Source organism: Cavia porcellus, unplaced genomic scaffold (assembly GCF_034190915.1).
Source record: "Cavia porcellus strain 051 isolate PalLab524CR breed Dunkin Hartley unplaced genomic scaffold, mCavPor4.1 scaffold_21, whole genome shotgun sequence".
In the NCBI taxonomy this organism is placed as follows: domain Eukaryota; kingdom Metazoa; phylum Chordata; class Mammalia; order Rodentia; family Caviidae; genus Cavia; species Cavia porcellus.
Genome location: NW_026947504.1, coordinates 14,151,688 through 14,178,297, shown reverse-complemented (window position 1 = coordinate 14,178,297; position 26,610 = coordinate 14,151,688). Strand labels below are relative to the sequence as shown.

The window sequence follows — 26,610 nt, the reverse complement described above, 5'->3', positions numbered from 1 at the left end:
TATAAATCCAGGTTGGGCTAGGAAGTGGGTGAGATTTTAAAATCATGCAAATGGATAGAATTAGCAGGGAAATAAGTAGACTTCCATAAATAAGAGGAAACCAGAAGAACCAAGCCTGGTGCCCAACTATCAAAGGACATTCATCAGGAACCAACTCAAAGCCTTGACTGGGAGGTGGGAGTAGGTGGTAGTGTATAATCATAAATTTCTGATTTGGGGCTTGAATATAAGGTAAAGAGGTCTCCCCCACTGAGCCATGGCTGGTATTCTGAGTGAGGAGGATTCTGAGACCACATCTGGGCGTGGTGGGAAAGAAGGTCAACTCTGTGAGTGATTTCTGCTGCTTTTATGAGCATCAAGAGGCATCAAGAAGGACAGGGCAGCTCGTTGGCTCTTCTTTGACTGGAGGAAAGGATGTGAGAGCCAGGCCTTGTAGCAGGAACTGTTTGCAGAGTTTTCTGAATGTTTTAACTTCATGCAAGTCAGTTTGGGTGGCTAATAGCCATATCGGTATGGAACCTGTTGCTGGACTTATCACACTTGCGTAAGAAAAATGTGATTGCTCACGAGTCATTAGCACACGTATGTGAAAGGGACTCCATGACAGAAGAGAAGGAGTGTCCAAAGTCCAAATCCAAGGCAGAGGGTGTAGCTGTTAGCACTGGCTCTGTGAGTGATGGAGTGAATCCTCTCGTCAAAATGCAACTACAAAACTGTGAAAATTGACATTAGTGTCCATTTTATGCTGTTGAAATCAGCATGGCATAAACGATATATAAGAAATGTCTGCGCTTTAAAAACTGCTGAGCTTCACACAGGAACAGAAGAGTCTGAGGTGCTCTGGCCTGGTGCCATCTTGTGCAGTTTGTAAGTTTTGGCAAGGAAAGGCAAGCTATGATGATCAGCAGTTTCTCTGCAGGTATGGGAAGGGCCACACTCAGTGGAAAGAAGTAGCCTCGGTGCATACCCAGCAAAGACGTGAGTAGGAAAATCCACATTGGAAGTGAGACAGGAGGGTCATCAGCCGCCCTAGCCTGAGACTGCAGTTGTGGTCAGGGACACCTTATTGCTGGCTGAGGCTGTGCAGCAGAGGGGAGACTGAAAAAGAGCTCAGGCTCTCCGTATGCTGCTAGGGAATTCCAAGGCTGAGTCATGTGCACAGGAGACCAAAGAGGGTCCAGCAGCCTGAGACTTGAAAACAGCCTGAATTTCAATGTGCTCCTCCACCCACTCACACACCCAGCAGCAAAAAGATGAAAGTTTGTGTGGTCCGATATGTTTGGTCATAGCTGATGTATGATTATGCACTGACCACTGAGCTTTACGGACACACAAGCAACCTTTCACAACCTAGGTTTAAAAAGAAAATAAAGAACATATTTTTAAATCCTAGCAGAAGCATTAGTAACCAAAGAAATAACAGATTTCATAGATCTAGGTCAGTGAAGCTACAGAAAAAACACCAATAAAAATACTCCACCAAGGGAAAGAATATCTGAAGCCAGAGTAACTGCAATATATGAACTAAAATGTCTCTTTTTTAAAAAAAATATTATATATGCTTATATGCCAAAAACAGGAAAATGTGACCCACACTCTAGGAAAAAAATTTAATAGAAACTGAGTGTTACCAGATATTAGCCCATGAGCATTTCAAAGCAGCTACTATAAATATGTACAGAGAACCACAGCAAATCATGTTTAAAGAACTAAAGGAAAGTAAATAACAACGGATCCACGGATATACTTCCTTAATAAGGAGACAGACATTATTGGAAATGCTGTAGCACAAGAGTGCAGTAACTGTAATAGAGGATTCAGTAGAGGGCTCAGCAAGGCTGAGAAAGAATATCAGCCAGTGATTATTGCCCAATCTAAAAAAAAAGAAAAAGACCAAAAAAGACTGAACTAGAATAAGCAGAGCCTCAGAAACCTGTGAGACAGAATCAAGCATCTGAATTTTTTTCGAATAATAGTAGCCCCAAATCCCCTGAAAATTGTATGCGTAATTTTTAAATAATCTAAACATCCAATAAACTCCAAAGAACATAAATAGATCCACAATTCGCCATGTTGTAGTCAAACTGCTGACGACGAAATCCAAAGAGAAAATTTTGAAAGTAACATGAGAAAAGTGACTCACCATAGATCAGTGAACATCAGTGCAATTAAGCTGGCTTCTCATCTAAAACCACAGGTGCCAGGAGCAGACCAGTGACATGTCCTTAGCGCAGGAACAAAGTAGTGTCGAACAAGAAAACTGTATCTAATAAAACTATTCTTTAAAAATTGTTACCAGCAAAATAGACATTCACAGGTAAACAAAGACGGAACAAATGTTTTGCTAGCAAACCCATCTTACAGGACATGCTGAAGGGTGAAAGCCATTACAAACTGATACCATGAGGTAACATAAATCCACGGGAAGAAAAGAAAGGATCTCCAAACGATGTCTGAGTTAGTATAAAAGTCACATAAATATATTGTTACCATTTATCTCAACTTCTTTAAAAGACTGAATTATATTAAAAATACTTGTCACGTGTATTTTTAGGTCTATAACATATGAAGATATAATGTATGTGGCTGACAAGACTATCACAGAGAAAAGAGGAAGGAGCACAATTATACTGGAGCAAAGTCTCTATTTTCATAATTAATCAGAAATGCTCATTTCAATCCTAGCACAACCACTAAGAACGCAGGGTAAAAAATGATATGTAAATAGGAGAATTAAATAGCCTACTAAAAATGTTTATTCAACACAAAGAAGCCAGTCAAGGAAGAACAAATACTCATAAAGGACAGGAAATATAGAAAACCCAGGGCACATCTTGGGCAGATTTTTTTCCCTGTGTGATTTAGTGGAGAGAACTAAAGATCTATAATAAGCAGGATGGTCTACATCATGGTGGACCCAAGGCAAAATGAAAATATAGGGCCCTGCTTCAAAAAGTATTTCAAATTTCAAGGTAATCATAAGATACTGTTGACCAGCTCAGGGGGCCCAAGGGAAATTTTCAAGGGCTAGGTGCCAAGGTTAAAGAACACGCATGTGCAAGAGACATCAGCAACAGCATCAGGCTGATGGAGCACAGCAGAGCAGACGGGCACAAGAGCCACCTGTATCTTTATCATACAATTCTTATATAGATTGTTGTCTCATATTTATATTCTTACCTAGCATTGTAGCTGCTGCATGCGTGTTTACCTGTGCTAAGTCATGGTTACATAACTGTATCTCACTGTGTGCTTGCAGTAGACATCCTTACATGTTCCTGAGCTTTGAAGCAGTCTGAGCGCTTCCCCACATTCTATCCCTTCAGAGGTCAGGGGTACATAAATGTAGTATTTTACATGTAACAGGGCACAAGTACCTCCTTGTTTTGTAGATAAATCCAGAACCATATGATTTTTGCAAAACCACTTTTTATTTGAATAGTTTTATCTACAAGTGACGTGAAAGCCTGGTGCGTAATATTTAAGGCCTGAGCCATATGTTGACCAAGAGCTTCAATTTGGTGAGCTAGGTCTATGGTTTTTTGTCCCTGGTCAAATGCAATTTCTGGCAGCATTTTATATGAAGCAGTCAATATTTTTGGTCAGAAGCTATGCCTAGCAGTTAATCATTGTAATGCCTGGTCAAGATATCTGTTAAGTCATTGCCTGGTGAGTGGAAGAGCTTATGTCGTATACTATGGTCAGCTTTCTGGCCATGCTTCCACATGTCTCACCATAGGCCTTCACCCGACAAGGAACAATGCGCTGTCACTCCTGAGCTTCCCAAGCTGGAAACCTGAGCAACTAATCCCTCAAGATGGCTCAAGTGTCCATGCACACATCTAGGAGGTCTTTTTTATGTATCATATGCAATCACCTTGTCTGCCACTCTGCCTATTGGCTTGATCTGCCTGTTTTGGTTCCAAACCAGGATATTTTTGTCCTGGCCGGGACAGAAACCACTGTCCATTGTAGTGTTGAGTGACAGCTAGACCCATAAATATAACCACCATCAGCTGGAGGTCCCAGCTGATGGGACGCTTCTGTATAGGGAGTAGGGTCAAGCCTGTAGCCGTCCTCCTAGATGGGTTCCTGGGCAATGTACATCACAAGTCCCAAACCATTGCCAGTTCAGCTGCCAACAGGCTAGCCAAGAAAGAGCCTCGCCTGTTGGAGTATGTCCCCCCGATGCATAAGAGTGGGAGCCTGTGCCATCCTACCATTAGGACAGGCTGTTCACGTCTGTATCCAGCCCTCTATCTGTCCTGTGATTCTTCACAGTCATGCAGAGCAGTACGTGGTGCTGCCATTTGTATAAGGAAATATCAATTCTTGGATCTCTTACAACTGTGACCAAAAAGCAACAGGGTTCTTTTGCTTCTTTGTTTTTGTCATAGGCCTCAGCCAAATCCATCATCATCCACTGTTAAGATAAATGGCAGGTTAGAGGCAATGACCCATAGGGTTTGCAACAGCCCTCTTTAAGTCCTGAAAAGCAGTTTTTTCTGCATCTGTCCAGCCCATGAAGCACCCTTCCGGATCAGCTGGTATAAGAGGTGTAGCAGTATAACTAGGTGTGGTACGAACATGCATCAGCATCTTAGTAAGCCCATATACACTGTAACTGGAGTACTGTTATAGGTCTGGAGTATGTTAGTATTTTATCGATAACAGCCTTGGGAATTACTTTCATCTTTTCTGACCAGAACACCCAGGAATTCGACAAAAAAACCAGATCCTTGGACCTTACCTTAATTTACGGCTCACTCCCATGTCAGCAAAGCTTCCTTTAGGCTGTGTATAGCAGCTTCCAACCCTGCAAGGCAATCAGAGGCTAACATGGTATCATCAACACAAAACAGTGACACAGAGTGTGGCTTGGCCTAGCTGGTCAGGTCCTGGGCCACCAGATCATGACACAATTTGGGCTATATAAATAACTGTGGCAACATTTGGAAGACACTGCCTGCCTTCACAGGTGAAGACAAATTAGTTCTAACTGTCAACATTGGGGTAAGATTTTACGGTCATTTCTCATGACCTGTTTGACTTTTATATGAGCCATCAGGTGGTTTCATGGTGAGAGGGAGAAATTTTTCTGTCTATTGCTTCCAAGGCTTGCAAGGTATCCCCATGCTGCAAACAGACTGTTTCCAAGTCCTCTGAGTCCTTCCAAGCTGTCAAGAAAGTGGCTGCAGGTAGCCATGGTGAGGTCAGGATTGCTTATCAGCCATTCCCTAAGGCTCTCCATCGCCCTTGGGTGTTGTTTACAGAGTCTCTGTGGGATCACTCATCTCAATATCCTGCTAGCTATGCCAGTTGCGGGCTTGCCCAAGGGAGATTTTCGAGGGTGAGATTCCAAGGTTAAAGAACACACATGTGCAAGATATCAGCAACAACATCAGGCAGCATGGAGCAAAGCAGAGCACAAGAGCTACCTGCATCTTTATTGTATAATTCGTATACAGGTTGTTATCTCACATTTACATTCTTACATAGTGTTATAAGTGGCATGCATGTTTACCTGTGCTAAGTCATGGTTACATAACTGTGTCTCACTGTGTGCCTGCACTAGACAGGCAGAGCCATATCCTCAGGTGTCCTTAGATGCCCCTGAACTTTAAAGCAGTCTGAATTGTTCCCCACAAGTACCATTAAGCCAGACAAGGAGCCCTTGTGATCAAAAAGTCTTATGTGATTACACAAGTTGTTCACCCACAAAGCTGGCCCTAACATCAAGCAAAAGATGACACTACCCCATTTTATCAGTCTGGATAAAGCTTCTTCAGGGATTCAGTGCCATCTGTTCTAGTCTGGCCCTGTTGTATTCTCCTTTCCCATCTTTGTGTCCAAATTATCCAGCATTTGAGAACGTCCATCCTTTACAACTAGAAGTTCAAGAGATCAGACCCAACTTGTCACATCAACACGAGGCAGCTTATTTCACATTAAAACCTGTAACTCTCTCTTGTGTGCTAACATGGTGGTTTTCAAAGGTAGTTGTCCTTGTATCTAAAGGCAACCTGGAAGTCTCAGAGAACATCTCTTTCTAAGTAGTGGATGCATACTAATTCATTTGAAAAATGTTTAATGTATGTGAACCCAAGAACGGTCTGTGTAGAGCTGTGCTGGGATGAAGTGATCCATTTGTGAGGATGGCCATTACTTTTTGGCCCAATCATGCAGAGACCTCATCATGTTTTCATAATTATGCTTTATGACCACCTTAGAAAGAATTGACCGGAGCCTAACTTACTAGTGTCAAAGCTTCTTGAGGCATTCTGGGAGATCATGGCCTGAAATCATGTAAACCAGTTCTGCTCAATTTAAGATGTGGGGTAAAATGATAAGTAGTTCCTTATGGTCCCTCAGACCACCATTATATTTGCTTTTTCTGGAAAAATAAAAGTGAGTGTGATTGTTAGCATGAAAGAAACTTGTCATTAGTGTGCATTAAAAATTTTTTGTTTCAAATCAGAGAAAATCTGGCTTAAAATTGTCCCACTCAGAAAAGAGAATTTGGGCTCTTAAATAGATTTTTTAAAAAAATCCAAAAATAGTCCAAAGCTTTAGAACAAGTTTTCATTAAGTGACTCAATTATGTCATCAAAAGCAATTTCTTTCCATTTTTCTTCTAGCCCTGCAATACTATCTTTCTTAATCCTAAAGCTGAATTCCTTTATAGTTCCAAAATAATTTTCAGCACTGTCTCAGTTTTTGTTTGTGTACATAAATGTCCAGCCTGGTGGCTTTCTCAATCAGAAAGTGTTTTTTCCCTTGAATCCCAGCAAACACCCCTTAATTCTAACTGGCTTCACCTGAGGCTTCAGAGTTGAAGCAATCATGGTAACAAGGTCAAAGCAATGCACTGATTTGCTTAAACCAATCAGGGTTCCAGTTTGAAATGAGTGGGGTATAGCTTCTCCAAGCAGTTTGGCAGCATAGTAGAGACACTATTACCAGGACGGAGGAGAATACTGTGTGCTAAGAGGGCTCAACTAGCAAAAGCTCACTACCCCACAAATAAGAGACGCTGACTATTGTGAAGTCAGTGGCCTGCTGGCTCTCTGATCCCTGCCCCATGGGACAGGAGAGTTTAGGATGTTGAAGAGGTCTGGGAGGAAGTTCTGAGAACACTGGACTGCCTCCTACCACCTACCTTGCAGTCCCGCTTGTGAGTAACACTAATGAAATGAAAAACAGTTGAATGCACTTAATGGTGACTATCATCCTGGCAGACACTGAACTACAGCCCGGGAGAAGTGTTTCTTTATGGAGTTTTATTAAATGTAAGGGAAGCATCTGTTGACATTTTGGGTACTCTACTAACAGAGACACTTGATATCATATGTTTGGGGAAAGAATACACAGGAAAGGAAACACGTGTAACCCTAACTTGCAGGGAGATGCAGGAATGAACTGATATTAAGGTATTCATGCCATCAACATGCATCAGTGTCTGCTGTGTACTTGGCCCTAGTCACTGTAGAAGAGAGGTGCACTTAGCATGATGTTTCAGAGAACGGGCTTAGGAGTTTTCACATTTACAACTGAATCCCATCTCTTGCATTCCAACACTTTGTGCCTCAGTTGCTTCATGTTTAAAGTAAGGATGTCTGTTCTTCTAGTAGCTGCTATCAATATCAAATGACACAATTTAAAGAACTAAAACTTCAACAAATTAAAGGACTTATCCAAGTGCTTGGCACACGTAATCACAAGAACAGTTATTATCATCACTATTATTATTATTATTATTTGTTGTTGTTGTTGTTGTTGTTCTTGAGAAACTAGTAGGAAACTAATAAGATGATCTCTGTCCTTCAGATACCTGCCTAGAGGTATAGATGTGAATGTAGATGGTGAGTCCTCTCAACTTACAAATGAGTTCGTTCTGGGAGAATATTCATGAACTGTATTCTTTCATAATCCAACAAAGTGAGTCTTATGCAGTATATCTGTGAATATTACACAGTTCACCTGTGAGAGTTCGCAACTGGAATATTCTTGAGTTGGGACTTACTGTACATATAATGAATGTCAAAGAGAAATAGAGATTTCACAGGAAGATGGATTTCTCTGTGTTGGGAGCTGAGAAGCCTCCCAAATATGCTGCTGTTGGAGTTGTGTTCAAGTTAACATCTTTTGGATCTTTTGTGTTATTTTATGACACCAAATATTGAGAGTTATCACAAAGAGAAAAGTCCATGAGCCACTGACACTGGCATGAGAGGGTGGCATGCATGCCCACGTCTCCATGATTCTATCTTGTTTCATGAGGGAGCTGGGGTTATTGTTGCCTATCCATGTGGCAAAAGGAGTGGCTGCTTCTCTGTGGTTTAGTTGGGGCTGTTAGGTTGTTCTCCCAAAGGCATCTGATAATCGGTTTAACTGAGAGCAGTCATTTGTCTTGTTTGCTGATTACTTAGCAGATGGATTTGTGATTTTGGCAATTACTATATGAACGTTAATAAGACATGATATCTTTTATTAATTGGCACTTCATAGGGTTTGTTTTTCAAAATAGCAAAATCTAGATGATTTACAAATATTGAGTCACTGGTATTAGTTTTTCAAATTAGCGCTCCGAGATTATTTAGTCTAGGATTTCCTCTTTAGAATTTTTTATTCAAGAATTGAAACCAGAACAATAAATTGTACTCTGCATTGGGGAAAAAGCTAATGTGCTTTGTTCAGGCAGAAACAGTTTAATTTATAGAACTAACCCTTTACACATTTTCACTTTAACTCTCTCCAAAGAGGTTTTGCTGATCAAAGAGGTTTTGGTAGTCAGAGAATAAAACACCTTCCAAAAATCAAGTTATACCTGAAGAATGATTTTTCTCAAAGAAATAAATGAGGTTTGGGTGTATTTTTAAATGTGAATGGGTACTACAGGTGTACCCACCCATTTCCCCACAACACACACACACCTGTACCTACACCCAGACAAAACACAAAAGAGGAACAGTAGTGTAGTCCAGGTGGGGAGCAGGCTGATGCAAACTCCATCCTACACTGGGAGTCTCTCCCTGTGGCCAGCGTGTTCCTTCCATATATATGCACACCAGCGAGTCCGGTGTAAGTCACTTGTCCAGTAGGGACTGACAGTCATTTCCAAGAATAGCACTTCTTTTGGGGTGACTCAGTCACAAAGTACATTTGAACAAAACATTTTTTAAAAATTTTATTTAAAGAAAAAACAAAACAAAACAAAACAGTAAAAGGGTACAAGTAATACAGAATTTCAAAAAAATAAACAGTAAGAAATCATTAGTTAATAGATTACATATTGTCATCTTAGAAATACTTGTTCAAATTACAAAATTAAGCATACAAAGTGGACATTCAAACAGTGAGACTGCAAACAGCTGTGTTCAATGATCCAACAAAAACTTAATAATATGGTAATCTATCTTACACACCTAAACACACTTGCAGTTGTGTCCTTTAGAGCATATTCTTTTCCTCTCTTTTTTACAATAGCTTTTACACATTTTGGGTTTTATTATTCCCACAGTTCTTATTACTTTTTTTTTTTTGGAAGAGAATAAAACCAAATGTGACAAAACAAAGCAGTCAGTCAAAACAAAGAATGGACATAGTACATGATGTAAAAACAATGAATACAAGGTGATCAACAATGCCTCTTGCTACCTTAAAAAGAATTGCCTATATCATCAGGTATAATAAAATTGAACAAAAGAGTACAGAACAAGACCAATAAAACCTAAACATTACTGAACTTCAAAAGAAGATAATAGTCAAACCAGAATGGGCATCATAGTGAATTTTATTGCCTTTAAAGTAGTTGCCTATACCCTCAAACCTGATAGAGCAAAACAATTTTTGTTCAAATTGATTTTGTGGCACATTGTTACCACCCTCTCTGAAGAACTCATTTAATGATGTAGAGAAGATTCCATTTTCTTCAAAACTCCTGCTCCTGTGGTGCTTTGAACTGTGTACCCCAGTGCTGACAGCTTTGGAAAGAATTTCTTGAGCATCCAGTGGGCCCCTCCTGCTGTTAAGCCAGGGAAAGGCTTTCCAGTGTATGTCAAAGACAGCCTGCGGCAGGAGGTCCCGCAAGTTACTACAGGAACGAATATGACTCCAGTCCCTCTTGGCACTATACTTAAGCCAACAAATAAACACAAAGGAAGAAAATGTAATCTTTCCTGTCTACCTTTTCAGAAACTCAAATAATCCTTCATAATTACTATTTCCTTTATTCAAATGCTAGTGGTATGCCACAAATTATGCACTTTCCATGTATTTGCTCACAAAAAAATCTTTAGTAATTATATTTCTCAACCCATTGTATACATGAGCAAATTTGTGACTAAAATATTAAATAAATAATCACATATCATACAACTGCTAAGCAGCAGAGCTATATCAGTCCTGTTAATATATGCAAATGGTTCTTTGTTTTTTAAGAAAATAAACTTTAACCCCGTGGGCAACATTTTTTTCTTAAGATGAATCAGAAAATTGAACCAACCGAGCTGTTCTGTATGCTAGCCATTCTGGCTTAGTCTAAGAGTAAACATTGGGCTTCTCATCCGACAAACGGCAGGAATCTGGAGGCATTGTTTTGGCGGTCTGTGGGCAATTTTTTGCCTACCGGGCCCAGGTGAGGCTTTCAGCAGTGCCTTATTAAAAGGGTGTGTGAGCACAGCAGGCTGGCCCCTAACGTGGGACTGGGAAGGGAGACCGTGCAGATTCAGTAGCATGTCTCAGCCGGTGGTCTACTGCTCTAGTTCTGTCTTTGTTGCCTGGGCAACCTCTCTGGGAATTAGAGACTCATTTTCTCTTTTTTCCATGAAGATCTGTGGAATGAACCAAAAGATAAAGTTATAGGTGGCCTGTCACCCATTACCTACCACCTACAGATGAGAGCAAAAGCTCTGTCTTGGGGAGGTACACCATCATACCCAGGTGCCGAATGATGAGATCACCCAGATTTTTTCCTGTAGTCTGAAATCAGATGAGAGAAAGAACACTTCCCTGAATCCTGGGAGTCTTTGCTGCTCAGTTTTTCTCTAAGATAAATATTCTATACTAATGTCTTTCTTTTTTCTGTATAACTACAGGGAATTTTGAGAAGGCTATACTGTATTGCAATTGTGATCAAGGGCTTGAGATTCAATCTTGAGTTCAAAACTTAGCTTTTCCATTTGCTAACTGTGCAACCTTAGACAAGCTATTTAACCGCTTTAACTATTTCCTCATCTAAGTAATGGGAATATTCACAGATAGATTTTGCATATACTTGATTCATTTATTCAGGGTCTGTTTCCATATCAGGCATTCGGCTTCATGCTAATGAAACAACTGTAAGTTGGAAGGCAAAATGCCAGCCTTCACAGAGGTTAAATGTAACAGAAAAAAATACACATTTAAAAAGTCACTTCAAGCATTGCGATACAAAAGAGGAAGTAGAATGCGCCATGGAAACAAGATGGAACAGAACCCTCTGTAGTGAAGGGGACTGCAGACAGCCTTTCTCAGAGAAATGTGTTAAAGCCTTGGCAGGAGGTAAGGGTCACCAGGTTAAGAGTGGGAGAAATGTGGGGACATATTTAAAGGCACAAAGGCAAGAGAAAGCACAAAACACAAGGAAAACAAATGTGTTTAAGCTCAGATAAGATCAGACTATTTTAGAAAAGAGCAGAGTAGTATAAGATGGGGTTGAGAGAAAACTGGGATTTAATGGAGTCTTAAAGGATCTGGCAAACTATTATTAAGATGTTTAGACTTTATCCTAAAGGCAATGAGAGGACGCAAGTGGGGGTGCTGTGAAGAAGAGCTGTGAGAACTGCATAAAATCACAGACACAAAGTCTTAGCATCCTGTTAGTACCTATTGTTATCATCATTATTATTGCCATCAACATCGTCAAGCCTCGTGTCACCCATTTGAGATAAAAAGAATCTTGCTTTGTTCTATAGAAAGATCCTAAGGTGGTTTATGCTGTGCTTGAAGGGTCAGTTAAAACCATCCTTAACCAGCAAGGGAAGGAGGGTGCAGGCCCAGGGTCAGGTCCTCTTGGGGTGTATTCTTCTTCCTGCTGTTTGGTTTCTCCACCTCACCATCTCCGCAGTGAATTCACACACGTGTTAAGCAGTAAAGTCATAACTCTTTCTGGCAGTTCTGTCATTTTCATAATGGATCCTTTGCTGCAGCCCAAATACTATACACAAAAATGCAGGTGGACCGGATTACAGGTTTTCAGGGAAAGTCAGCGCTGAGGGGTGGGGATAGGCGAGGTAGAAATGGAATGCTAATGCACAAAATTTAAGAAAGCGTATCTGAAATTGAGGGGGAGTGTAAAACAGCCCGTGTCTACACTGTTAAATATTCTGCAACCGTAGGTAGCAACCAGGACTCAGCAAAAGGTGAGAAAAGCAAAACTTGTCACTTCTAAGTTGCTTAGGCTGTTCCCTTCTCTTCAAATATTGCTACAGTTAGATGATGAACTATAATTGAGCTGAGGAACTAAAATGGTTGACTTTGCCAGGCACTGTAGTATTAGAGTAATGATTGGGCATAAGAACTTGCCTTATTTATAAAACTGTGATGGGACTAAGTTCATTATTTGCCAGGACCAAGCCTACCGTTAATTTTGTGTTCTTGAGCACAACTTTGAACATCTCTATGAATGAGGATCATTATAAAATGAATGTCTTCATCGCACACATTAACTGATAACCTCGATGAACAGAACACTTTGGGGGAAGGAGCAAAGAGGCTCATATAGAGTGCTGTATAAAGAATGACCCTACCCTGAGGCAAGTACTGGGCTAGAAAACTGCAGGAATTTGGTGAGAAAAAAACAAACCCAGATAATGACAGTGCAGGAAAATATACAGAAAGGATCGAAGAGTGATACCTGAGAACTCTACCAACAATTACTCAAACAAGTGAGGTAAGTCAATGTGGTTTAGCTGTGAGTCACATGCTAGTAATCAGAAAAGCCTGGCCTAGTCGTGTATTAGCTACAATGCATTCATTCATTTATTTCCTGTATCTTTGATGCCAACCATGTACCACATACTGAGTGTGGCTATGGGAGTACAGAACAGCAACCAAGGCAGACAAAGAAAAATGAAGGGGAATCACTTGCTTTATTTCTCTCTGTCATTCTCTGCCAAGTATGCATACTTTGCATACTTGAAGTCATTTGGTTAAATATATGATGAGGCCTACCATGCCCTCAAAGAGACATATTCGATAAGTAATTTTTAAAAGATAAAATGAAAAAGAAGGTAACATCTGGTTAGAATTTCCTTTTTATACTTCTGGGTTGGAAAAATCTTGAATAACTCAAATGCTTTTTAAAAATATTAACCCCTTACATCTTTTCTTGTGGATAAATGCCATGTTGTATCTATGTTGGATGTTGTGTAAGTCACCATTAGAAATGTTAAACTAAAGCACTGACTTCAAAGAGTTTTCCATTCAATGGGAAACCAAAGCTGGTCCCCAAATGAAAGTTATATATCTTACTAGTTCAGTTTCTCAAAACAGGACTTCACTATCCCTGGAAGGATAAGAAGCATCTGGAGTATTGAGATAGTAAGTTATTTTAAATACAAAAGGCGATTAGAAAAGAAAGATATAGCAGCAGTGTTGAAATTGTGGTTCCTTTTGTTTTTGTTGTGGTGAATGATTGTTACGTAGTAGTAAACAGAAACTAAGTACAAAAATTTGGACAAGAGGATGGAGCTTATAGCAACTGATTTTCATTATAGTAGCTCAGAATATAACACAATGTACACACTGAATAGAACAGTAACATGGAAAGGATCAAAGACCTGGGAACCCATGAGTCATTTAGGAGGTGCAACGATTAAAGCAGATTCTTTCTCTGAGTTGGCACATGATAGTGACAGCTAAACTCAGAATAAAGGAACATCACAGTCATGTAGATTTACTTCTCGGATATCTGAAATTTCACACTAAGTGCGGTTGTCATGAAGGAATACTGATTAGAGGAGAGTCGTGTACGTTCTCTCTGTGTCCTTGTTGTATATATGGGTTTGTAAGTAATATAACTTCTTTAGATTGATCAGGTGGGAGAGGAAGGTAGTATATGAATGAGAGAGGGTTAGGCATGCAAAAGACAGTGGGAAGAACGTTTTTACTTAAACTCCAGGATAAGCAATTTGAATTTTATTCTGAGTGCAATGGGAAGACTTTGGAAGCTTTTCTATAGAAGAACAGCATGTTCAGATTCACATTCTTTTTTTTTTGTCCGGTACCGGGGATCGAACTCACGACTGCCTGCTTGCAAGGCAGGCGCTTATGCTGCTGAGCTAAATCCCCAGGCCCCAGATTCACATTTTCTAAAATGGGTTTTCTCAGGCTACTCAGAGGACTGTAGTAGACTTTGTGGAGGTAAAATAGAAGCAGGAAAACCAGTGAGGAGACACTGAAATGGCACAGATGGACCAGGCTGATGGTAGTGAAGGTAGGTGAGGACCTGTAAGAACTATGAAATAGGTAGGATAAAAGAATTTACTGTTAAAATATTGAAAACAAGAGAGGAGGAAATGACACTGCAAATGTTAGCTCTATAAAATTTTGTGCATTTTAAGCGGAACAGTTTTGTGAAAAAGGCTTGTATGGTATCCACTGTTAATTTTAATGTTGAGGGTGATGGACTAGTTACACAAATAGTTTTGAGCTAAACTAAATAAATAAATAAAAGGTACTTTAAGTGCCTAGGCCCCAAATGGTGCTACACAAGATGTATCAGTTCTTCTAGGTCATTGGAAACTCCTGTGTAGGATACCAAAGCTGGTTTTTGCATTACTGTGTAGCCAAAAATGTTTTGTGTATGAAACCTATTCTTATATTTATGCATAGGCACATGACTATTATTCTTTGTCAATGTTCTCACCTATTAGTGATCAAGAGCAGCTTCTTTAGTGTATTTGAATGGCTAATTGGTCCCCAGATATTAAGAGCTTTCTTAGCTGGTTGTGCCAGGAGATCAAATTTGGAGATAGTTGTAGACACATGCTAAAGGAGATGACCGAGATGAGAAATGATGCCCAGGGGACTATGAAGACCATTAACTTTGAATGTGACCTTTCTAGAGGTTGTAATGAGGAGACAGGTGTGTAAACTGCTACCACCTTAACCCCTGCTTCACAAAGGACCCTGTGGAGTCTCCTCTACATTCAGATTACACAATCATGACAAACAGAAATCACATGTTTTGCATTCCTTCTGCTTATGATGGAAGGCTTTCATTAGGGGAAGAAGAAAATATGCTGCAATGCATCTTAAAAAGTATTGTAACATTCAAGATGTCAATATTGGTTTTAAATTATTACATCATTTTCTGAAATAATGGTTTGTGCAAGAAATGTCATGAATTATAATTAATTTACATATGTATTACAGTCCGTTTTCAAAGAAAGCCTCTTTTCTCTTTCAAACATTGGAAATTAAATATTTATACTTACTTTGATTTCATATATACATAGTTAGTATTGCCTCTCAAACCCACCTGCTCGCCACCATATGCCATGTTCTCTGCTGACTCTTTAAAACCTCACAGATTTGGAATTAGTTAACTTCGACAAAAATTCCCACCAAGAACCACACCAGGAGAGAGAGAACATTGAGCAAGCAGCATTTCAGGAGAATGCAGGGGGCAAGTGGGGAGCAAGTGGTTCCATTGCTTTTAAGGATATGTCCCTTTTTAAGGCTATGTCTGTAAAGGATTTAAGAGTTTAGCTTTTAGTCCTCAGATGTGAATCACTGAACAGTAACTAAAGAATGGTTACAGTATTTATGTAAGTGTGAAGTCAAGTCCCTGAACTTTACCATTTCCCAATTCAATTTATCTTTTAAAATACCTATGAATGTTAATATCAAAGACCATCCCCTGAAAGGTCCTAAGGTAAAAGTGAGAGGAAGACGATGGTGCTTATGTGTTACCTTGGTATGTCAGATTTGGAAATGTCATGAAAACAAGGAAACAGAAAAGTAAAGAGAACTGGGATCCAAAAAAAAAAATTAGCCCTTCCTGGAAATATACCCTGGCCTCTATTTCTTTCCATTTTTCCTAAGTAGAGAACTTCTCAGAATGTTTCTGATTTGGATTCTGGGCTAAAATTGTCAGTCACACTGATGAGAAAGAGTAAGCCCCAGGGGCTCCTTCCTGTGAAGACTTCTCTTTCTAAGCACCAGTTCTTTCTCTCTGTCTTCTTCTCCCATCCCAAGTAAGTAATAACAATAAGAGCAAATATTTATAGCATAGTTTTTGTTTGAAGCACTTAACTGTGCCTGAAATCACAGCAAATAGACTCCTTTGGCCAAATATAAACTTAGTCTTGCCTTCAGAATAGCTCTTCTTCATGAACACACAGGACCATGTTATTACAAGAATGGCCTGGAATGAGACATTAGATAGGTATCACTTGGAATATTTTCAGCAGCATTTCCTGCATGGTAGGTGGAAAATTTTTATATGTAGACAGGATTTGAATCTACCAGTATATAATACTCCAAAGAGCATGAAACTATTCCTATGTATACTTTTGCACCTTGGTAGTACTCAGCACATTGGAAGTACATTGTTTGTTGTGAATAAACAAATGAATGAATAAATGAATAATAGTGAGAGAACAAGACACTAAAATATATGAAATCTCTAAAAAATATGCAGAATGCCTTGACATTGTTCCTCCATCTTTTCTCTCAGAAATTTGTTATTTTCCTTCCTATGTATAGCTTTACCTGTTCTTCCTCAGCTCAAAAAGTCCCTTCACTTAGGAAATGGCCACAAATTTATCAAATGACATGATCACTCTCCTTCCAAAACATAACGTGTACTGTCTTGCATCAGAGCTTTGGGCAGGTTACTCATCCCCAATACTAAATGAATACTAAAAATGGAGAGTACATCTTCACTCATTGTGTATACCCAAAGCAGCTTAATGTGCTGCCCTATTCTAGGCCCTCAAAAAGTCAGGGAGCCAGTAAGTATGCAAAGAAGGTAGCTGGAAGAAAATAGGACCTTTATGGTGACATGGGCTCACTATGTGGAAAAGTAAACAGTATGAACAGTTGCCACAAAAAGAAATGGTTTCCCATATGAAGTAGTGCATGTCTTGTCCCTGGCAAAAATTGCCCTACCTAAGATAGGGTTAGAGGCAATATTATTTTCATATCATTTATTAAACAGTTATACAGGTGTGCCCACTGACATGCCACTGTCAGGATGATAAACTGCCAAACAAAGCAAAACAGGTCTCTCTCTCCTTGGAACTTAACATCTTTTGTGTTAGAGGGACAATAACCAAACAATCAGACAAATAAATGCACAAGATACAACTGTGATTCCTTTTTAAAGCTAAGAAGTGCTAATAGATAGATTTGATCTAGTCCCTAAGGAAATTACGATGTTTTAAAGGTGATATGAAGGATGAGCCAGAGTTAACTGTGTAAAAAGGGAAAGAAGATCATTTTATTCATAGAGCAGCACTGCAACCAATGGTACTGTGGCAGGCAGATACTGCTCAGTAACAGTATCCTTCTGAAAAGTATTAGAAGATACTTACTGAGATCTACTCCAGATTTGGGACTATGTTAATGATTTTATACTTTATTCTAAAAACAAACATGAGGAAGTATTGAAAACCTAGAGGTAACATGATCAAATTGTATAATACAATATGTTATTAACATCACCGAGTATTTGTGGAGTGCTTACTGTGTATCAGGCAATATGCTAAGGGCTTTATATGAATCCCTTCATTTCATCCTCGCTACACCACCGTGAGGAAGCTTGCTGATCTTATCAGCTGCCTTTAACAGCTGAGGGAACTGATGCTCAGAAATTGATTCCATAACTAGAGTGAAACAAGCTAGCAGCCTGTGGGACAGGTATTCACTTCGGGGTCATGCAAACACTGACTACACTTGCACAACCCTGAGATGCAGCACCTCCATAAATTGTACATTCAAAAATTGATCAGTGTCTCACATCTGGGTTAAATCACCTATGCTGGGCCCTGAAGCTCATAAATGATTAAACTAGCTTTTGAATCCATTGGTGTGTATCTCTTTAAATTTTTTCTGTATCTCTAAAGTTTTCTGAAATTCCAAATGAACACCCAGTTGCCCTCTTCACTGCTGGGCTCCCATAAAAATGAAATTATTTGCACTGAAAGATTAAACTTCATATTAGATTTCAAATTGTAAATAGTGAGACTCAGCTGAAATGAATTCAGAGAATAAAAACTGGTAAATTATAAGATTCATCTCATGGAATGGAATATCTTAACAGTATTCAGGAGATGAGAAAAAAATGAGTCAAATATTTAAAAAGTAAACAGCCTTTGCCCATTAATTTTAGCCAACAAAATGAAAATTAAATCTTCTAGGTGCAATTAGATAAATGGATGTCAATCAGATGTGAACTGCTAAAAAAATTAGCCATGGGGCAGTCTTTAATCTATTTGGGCTTTTCTTTTTGGTAGGGTGGTAGAAATATAATCTCTTATCAGCACAGGTATGATTGAATTATTAATAATTTTGTGCAAGGCCACCTAGAAACCAGAGCTTGGGGACTCTTAAATCTATTCTAATTGAAACAGAGAACCAGCAGACTGGAAAAGACCCTGACTCTTCGTGAGATGTGTCACAGTATGTGACACGTGGGGTTTGTGACACAGTGGCAGCTGCAGGCTGACCTCTTGGCAAATTTAATCTGCAAATGGGTTCCTGCTTAAGATGTTTAATGCCTTCCATTATTATGAAGGCTTCCTTCTGTATTTTAGAAAACCCAGTTAAAAATATTTCATGCCAGGTTATTATGCAGATTGCCTGGCTAACAGGAAGATTATGGATACAAATAAATCAGACTTTGAAATGCAGGGCTTCGGTGACCTCTTAAGAGGATAGTAATATGTGCATAATGGTGAGGGAAGCACTCCCAGATCATCAGGACAAGGAAAGGGTCACACTGTCATTGCTTGCGTGCATCAAGGTTGGAATAAAAATCCAGGAATACTCTGTAAGTGGATGAACAGAACTGAAGAATGGCTCTGCCTACTGCTAAGTTACCTCCTAGTTTCTGGCCTTAATATGAGGGAGTATCATTGTCTAGAATGGTGGATGAGCTTCTCATGGGACGCTAAGTCACTTAATCCTTCAGTGTAAATTTCCCTGTGGGAATAGTTGGTGGTCAGAAACAGCCAAGGTCACTCACCCTACTTCTTCCTGTGACCTTCCTCTGCCCTTTCTTAATCCCACTGGAAATCTTTGCCCACTGTCACTTCTCCGTGTACCATTTGCGTTCTCTTTAGTGAATGCCTCCAGGAGTGGATTTGAAGCGTCTTAAGTAAACCTCGAAAATGAAAAAGTGCAGGCTTTCTATTGAGGGAAATTAGAATTGAAGCCCACGTCTAACGCATCTTTGCAATTCGTTCCACATTCTCCATTATCAGTTTGTTCACCAACAATATGAATACAATATAATAAACCTTACAGCGCAGAGATTTCTAAATGCTGTTCAGGGAAGCCTTAGCATCTCAATACTTGTTTCACAGAAACTCTGTGTCCATAAAAATATCTAACAGTTCTTTATTAATAGAGCCAAACAAGTAAATAGATATAGTTAATGACATAACTTACCAATTACTTATGCATTGGATATGTGATCATGTTGAACACTGCACAATGTCCTGAATTTGCAGTCAGAGTAGATCTTGCAATTAGACTTCATCTCCCCCATTGATTTTCCCACCATACTTCATCTTCATCACAGAGATCGCTGATAATGCAGCTTTGCAAACGCGTGACAGGTAGCATGGTCTACTGTTGGAACTTACGACTTGCCTCAAGCTAGTGCTTTGCATGGTATCTGATAGAAATATTTCTCTCCACGTTTCAAAATCTCTCTCAGCAAACCTCTGAGTTGGCTCTGATGTCCTGAAGGGCCTGGATCACTTTAGAAACCATAGGTTTAGGAATCATAGGTTTTAGGTAGCAGATTGCTTGAGTTTAAAGGACAAAATGTGACAATATATGAGAACTTGGCTTTGGGTGTATTTATAATGTGATCCCTGTTGTTGTTTCTGCTCAACAGGTTTTCACTGTATCATGTTTACTAATAAAGAAAGAAAGCATATTTTTTTCATCTAGGGAATTAAATCCTGACAGCATTTCATCAGCCAGTTTAGATGCCTAACCAAAAAAAAGCACACTTCTAGTTCTAGTGAGGTGAATGTTCTAGAAACTGCACCATTAGTTTGGGGACACAGAGTAAGCAAAGGAAACAAAGAGTAACTTAAAATTGCTTAGCAATAAAGTAGCATGGGATTGCAAAGGCATAGAAAATGGAAGTTGTGCTGGGGAAGGCAGGAATGGAGCAAGGTCTTGATGAATGAACAGCTTGCAGATAAGGGAAGGGAGTAAGAAGGCTCCCCCAAACTAAGGAATTTAGCAAGCGTGGGACCTGGTGCTTTCCACACGATGGCCAGAGGGTTGGCCTCTAGGAGCACTTTCACATCGATGCTGCTTAGCACCTTCCCCAACTCCATGACGGCCAGATGGCACACTTGCTGTTGAAGACCTGGGCCACCTGGAAGAACATTAGTTTGACAAGTGTTCTTAGACTACTAGGTACCTGGTAATTTCTCTAATGGGAATATAAGTGAAACTTTGAGATGATTCATATGGAAAACATTCATTTAAACCAGTATCCTGGAGAGGCTCTGGAAAATGTGCTGGTTGAGCTGAGCTTCACTAAAGAGCATTTGACAGCTTAAAATATATAGTACAAGAGTCCACCAACTAGCTTGTGTAAAAGTACAGTTTTATTTTTCAAGTTTAACTTCTGATGATGGCAGATAACATAGTCTTGCCAGTTCATGGGAATCCACTTACCTTCAGGTTTACACTGATTATTTGGGGGTGAAACAATTTTGTACCCTACATAATCTTGCCTTTCTCTTCCCTATTCCCTATCGGAATGGCATCCTTGTGTCATCCTCTGCCCCACAGGAAACAGCTGAGGACTCTTATTTCTCCTCCATCCCTGAACCACCTCCTTCTTGGTATAATCCGTCTTGTCTCTTAGGTATGACTTGTCTTCTATGGTCTATCCTGATGGCTCTTCCTTGCTAGGGTTGCCTTTTAAAATTGTTTATAAGGTGTATCTTTGTCCTTTTTATGTTACTTTAACTGGATATGATAGGTTATGTAACTTTAAAAGAATTAGAATTATTTCTTACAGTTCTGGTGGGGCATGTTCGTGGTAAAAGGCTGGTATCAGATGAGGACCCTCTTGCTGTATGATAACTCAGCAAAAGATATCACATGGTCCAAGAGAAAGAGCTCAAACACGTCCTCAAGTCATTTTGTAATTATTTTGAGACTAATAATTAATTAGTGAAGGTAGAGCCTTCATGACGTAAACATCTCCATATTAGTCCCTACTTTCCAACATTGTTACACTGAGGGTTAAGTTCCCCACGTACACTTTGGTGGGCATGTTTAAACCATAACGAGATGTAACTGACATTCATAAAATATTCTAGTATTAAATGTACAATTCAATAAGTTTTGAAAAAGGAATATATAGTGTGTAACTATCACTTCAGTCGTGATATAGAATAATTTTATCCAAAAGAAATGTAACATGAGCCACACAAGTTAAAATTTTCCAGTGGTTACATTTTTAAAAATACACAAAACATAAACTTGATGTTAATAATATATTTTAAGGCTGAAGATGTGTCAGTGATAGGGCACACACAAGAACATACCTAGCACAAATAATATCCTGGGCTTAACCCCAATACTATCAAAATAAAGACAGTAATTATTTAACTTAACATATCAAAATATCATTTTGACATGTAATAAGTATAAAATATATAAATGAGGTATTTTATATCTTTTTCACATTAATTTAAGGACTTGTATATTTTACATTACATTCTTATGGTGTATCACATTTCAGACACTAAATTTTCACCAGAGAAACTTGGTTTGTATTTAGGTATATAATTCACAGTTGAGAAGATAGATTCAAATATCAAAGCTGCTGCAAACATACAAGTTTCTCATTACAACTTTTTTTGGGGGGGGCTTTGATGGTACTGGGGATTGAACGCAGGGCCTCATGGAATGCAGGCAGGCACTCTACCACTGAGTTATAGCCTTAGCTCTTTTAAAATTTTTATTTGGAAATAGGGTCTAAGCTACCAGGTTGACCTTGAAATTGAGATCCGTCTGCCTTAGCCTCTCTATTAGCTGGGATTGCCACCATGTTCCTCCATGCCCAACTTCATTATAACTTCTAATTTCATTTAAATGCAATTTAGTATAAATTGCCTGTTATTTAAAATCCAGTGCTTCTGTTGTATCAATCATATGGCCACGTTCAGCAGTCACACCTGCCTGGGGATCACCATGCTGAAAAGGAGAGAGAACATTTCTATCATCCGATGGATAAAGCAAATATGGTGTTGACACAGTAGGAAAAGATAAACTTGAGTTACTTGTCGGAAATGGAGCACCTTGAGAACACAGTGTTAAGTGAAATATATCAGACACATAAGCTTAAATATTGCATGATTTCTCTTATCCAAAGTATAAATAAAAAACAAAATAAAAGATAGCTAATAGGAAGTAGGGAGTTGGCTCTGTCTCCTGCTTTTTTGAAATCAACCCTATCTTGCTGTCATTGAGCATCAGCAGCCAATAATTTATCATTTATCTCTACACTGTTGTCCTTTCTAGGTGTCATATAAATGTAATCATACAGTATCTAGTCTTTTACTTGTGGCTTCTCTCACTCGCCATAGCGATTTATCCACATTGGCAGCTAGTTCCTTTCAATTTCTGAGTGGAATCAAGTTGTGTAGATGTACTATACCTCTAACCAGTTAGCAGGTATCTGGTTTGTTCCAGGTTAGAGCTATTATGAATAAAGTTGTCATGAATATTCAAATATGAACGTTTGTATAGACACCCATTTTTATTTCATGAGGATATATGTTCTTGCTTCTTCCTGAAGAATGTGTAGGAATGGATTGAATTGTGTGTGTTTAACTATATAGGGTCTGGTCAAATGTTATCCAAAGTTTCATTTTGCATTCTCATCAACAGCACAGTTTCTCTGTATCCTCCCTGATTCTTCTTACAGTCTTAGCAATTCTACTAGGAGTACAGTAATGTTGATCATGTTTCTAATTTGCATTTTCTCGATGACTGATAATGCTGAACATATTTTTCAGGTACTTACTTGCCATTTGTGTTCTTTCGTTGGTGAAATGTTCATTCAGGTATTTTACTACTATCTTTGTCAGGATACCTTTTAGTTACAATGTGTAAGAGTTCCTTTAAATAGCCTTGATCTAAATTTTTATCATATGTTGTACGTATATTTTCTCCCAGTCTTGGACATGACTTTTCTTGTACCTTATACATGTTATTACTTGTTGCTTCTGAATGTGCCCTTACTGTGACCTCTGGTATAATATCTGTGGATCTATTTTGACTTCTAGCATCTTTGAGTCCATCAGTGTACTCTCACCTGCATCTTCTTTTCTCCCAGGGAGCTATGGACAATGTTAGCAGTTTCTTCCATCCTATGCAGAGATTATAGGACTCTAAGCTGATATCTTCAGCCAGTCTATATGAGCAGTGTTGCAGTAGCCACTCAAGCACCATATTGGTTAGATGTCAGGTTTCTGAAGCTCACAACCTCCCCAGGCTGTGCTATAGGCACACATTTCTATTTTCTGTAGAATTTGCATTTGTAGTCTCTTTCACATACATCTAGAACTGAATTTGAAGTGAACCGAATTATCAGTAACTCAGTGTATATCCAATCTCTATGCTTGGCCTTGCCTTATTCTGCCCGTTGGTCAAATTTTGATCTCCCTTGCATAACATTCTTAAGCAATCAATTTGTGTTCTCTCTTTTTTTCTCATAGAATAAACACCAACCTTTCATTGCTCCAGGAACTGGTCATCTGTGTTTAAAGCCAACTTTGTGATCTTCTTAAAAATCCTTCTTCCCTCTCTCTCAGGTACCATACTTCTATATTTACAAGCCATACATTCTATGATTATTAACTCCATTATAAATTATAAGGCTGATTAGGAACTCAAAAACAAAGGCTATAGCCAGTTATAGTGGCCCATGTTTGTAATTCCAGATACTAGGAGTCTGAGGTAGGAGAGTTACAAATTCAAGGCCAGTCTAAGCAACACAAGACTATGATTCAAAAAACAAAGAAATAAAAACAACAAAAATAAAGAATATAATGCTTATTTTATTTTGTTCATTCTCCCTCAACATGTCCAAGGAAGAGTTGAGGTTGGCTCTTAATTCTGCAAAACATTATCCTACTACGGTTGACTATAGTGTGGGAAAGAGTAAAAGGTCAGTTTCTGCAAAGACAAGAATATCACTAATTATTCAAAGACAGGAAGGCCCAGGGTATATTTGGAAAAAATAATAATGATTATTACATTGATAGTGCTGCTGACTGGGTCTATCATTTGGTATAACTTGGTACTATGTCTCAACTCTGGTTTAAGCATTTTTATTCTATTATTGTTTTGATAAATATTATAGTATTCTTATATGACTTTAACTTTACTTTTTAATTTTTTTCTTTTAAAGAGAATAAAACAAAAGAGAACATAACAAAGCAAATCAGAACAGAACAATGCAAGCGACACAGCGCTTCACAAGACAACCAGATAGCAACAGTACCTACCATAATGTCTCTTTTTGAAACAGTTGAGCATACCTTCATTCGCAATAATATCAAACCTAACAAAATAGTATAAAACCATTCAAGAGAGTGAAAGCATTACAAGACTTCAAAACCAAATAACAGGAAATGAACAATGGCTACTATAATATCTCATTTTCCTTTAAAAATTGTTTATATCATCACACATCATAAAATCTAATAAGACACAACAGGATAGAACCAATCAAAACAGAACAAAAAAAGCATGGTAGGACTTCACAGGAAGATGATAGTAAATCAGCAATGGCTGCCATAATGTCTTGTTTTCTTCAGAATAGCTGTTCATACCATCACATGTAGTAAAATCAAACAAATCAGAATAAAATCAATCCAACCAATGAATGAAAGCATTATAAGACTTCAAAGCAATACAATGGGAAATCATGATTACCATAAAATCTTATGTACTCTTACCATTTCTTACACTAGGGAGACTATACGGTATTTACATATGTGAGATTGATTTATTTCACTTATGAGTATGATCTCAATTTGCATCCATTTATTTGTAAATATCTCAATGTGATCATTCTTTATAGCTGAGTAGTACTCCATTGTATAAAAATACCACATCTTTTTTATCCATTCCTCAGTTGATGGGCATTGCTAGGTTGTTGCCAAGATCTGGCTACTACAAATTGTGCTGCTATAAATGGGTGTGCATATATCACTGTGATATGATGTTTTAAATTCTTCCGGGAATATGCCCAGAAGTGGAATAGCTGAGCCAAATGGGACTTCCAATCCCAGCTTTTTGAGGAACCTCCAGACTCCACAGTGGTTGCACCAGTCTACACTCCTACCAACAGCACAGAAGAGTTCCTTTTCCCCCACAGCCTCTCCAGCATTTGTTGTTGGTAGTTTTCTTGATCCTGGCCATTCTTTTTGCAGTGAGATGGAATCTCACTGTGGTTTTAATTTGCATTTCTCTAATGACTAATGATGATGAACGCTTTTCATGTATTTACTTGCCCTTTTTTATTTCTTCATCTGAGAAGTGTGTAATCATCTCAGATGCCCATTTTTGGATTGGGTCTTTGAATTTCGAGGGTCTGATTTTTTTGAATTCTTTATATGTTCTAGATTGAAGTCCTTTGTCTGAGGGACAGTTTCACTAAGATTTTTTTCCAAATTTGTGGGTTTTCTTTTCACTATGCTGGAGATTTCTTTCAACATGCAAAAACTCTTTAATAAGACATGATCCCAGTTATTGATTCTGTGGAGTATTTTGCGTGCAGTTTGGTTCCTGTTCATGAATTCTCTACCTACCCCTATGTCTTCAAAATTTCTACCTACTTTGTCTTCCAACAGATTTAGTGTTTTTGCTTTAATATTTAGATCTTTGATCCATTTAGGCTTTAGCTTAGTACATGGTGATAGGCATGGGGACTTTACTGAAGTCAAAAGGTTATTAGCATCATCAAGGTTTAAACTATGAATCAGTCTAATTTTAAAGCATATATTCTTTTTTTATAATGAAAAATTATGTTATAGCATGCTTTTACAAACCAAATATTAAGATTAAAATTTAATTTTAGCATATTTTACAAATTCTACCTGCTTACTTTTAAATAATCTAAATTACACACTAACAGTTCAATATATTTTACACACACTTCTGATGTTTAAACACCAGTGATCTATTAATACAACTATTACTACAAAACAAATTTAGATAGAGGCCTTACATCATTTTTTCAGCTCACTTTAAATGCATCAATCATTAACAATTTTTGCACTGTATTCAAAAACACTGTCCACAATTTCTTTATTTATAGTAAAACAAATATTTTGTTTAAAAATGAAT

At 38.4% G+C, this 26,610-nt stretch overlaps 1 protein-coding gene across 8 annotated transcripts in view; it reads left to right on the top strand.

The window, feature by feature from the left end:
- Ppp2r2b (protein phosphatase 2 regulatory subunit Bbeta) overlaps positions 1 to 26,610 on the top strand; it is a 452,685-nt gene that overhangs the window by 133,565 nt on the left and 292,510 nt on the right. The window contains exon 1 of one of the 8 annotated variants that reach the window (XM_063232327.1): positions 24,052 to 24,068. The exons of the other annotated variants lie outside the window; for them this stretch is intronic. The gene's annotated coding sequence lies outside the window, so the exon portion shown is untranslated. Of the gene's footprint in view, positions 1 to 24,051; positions 24,069 to 26,610 lie in introns of those variants that run through there. 8 annotated transcript variants of the gene reach the window in all.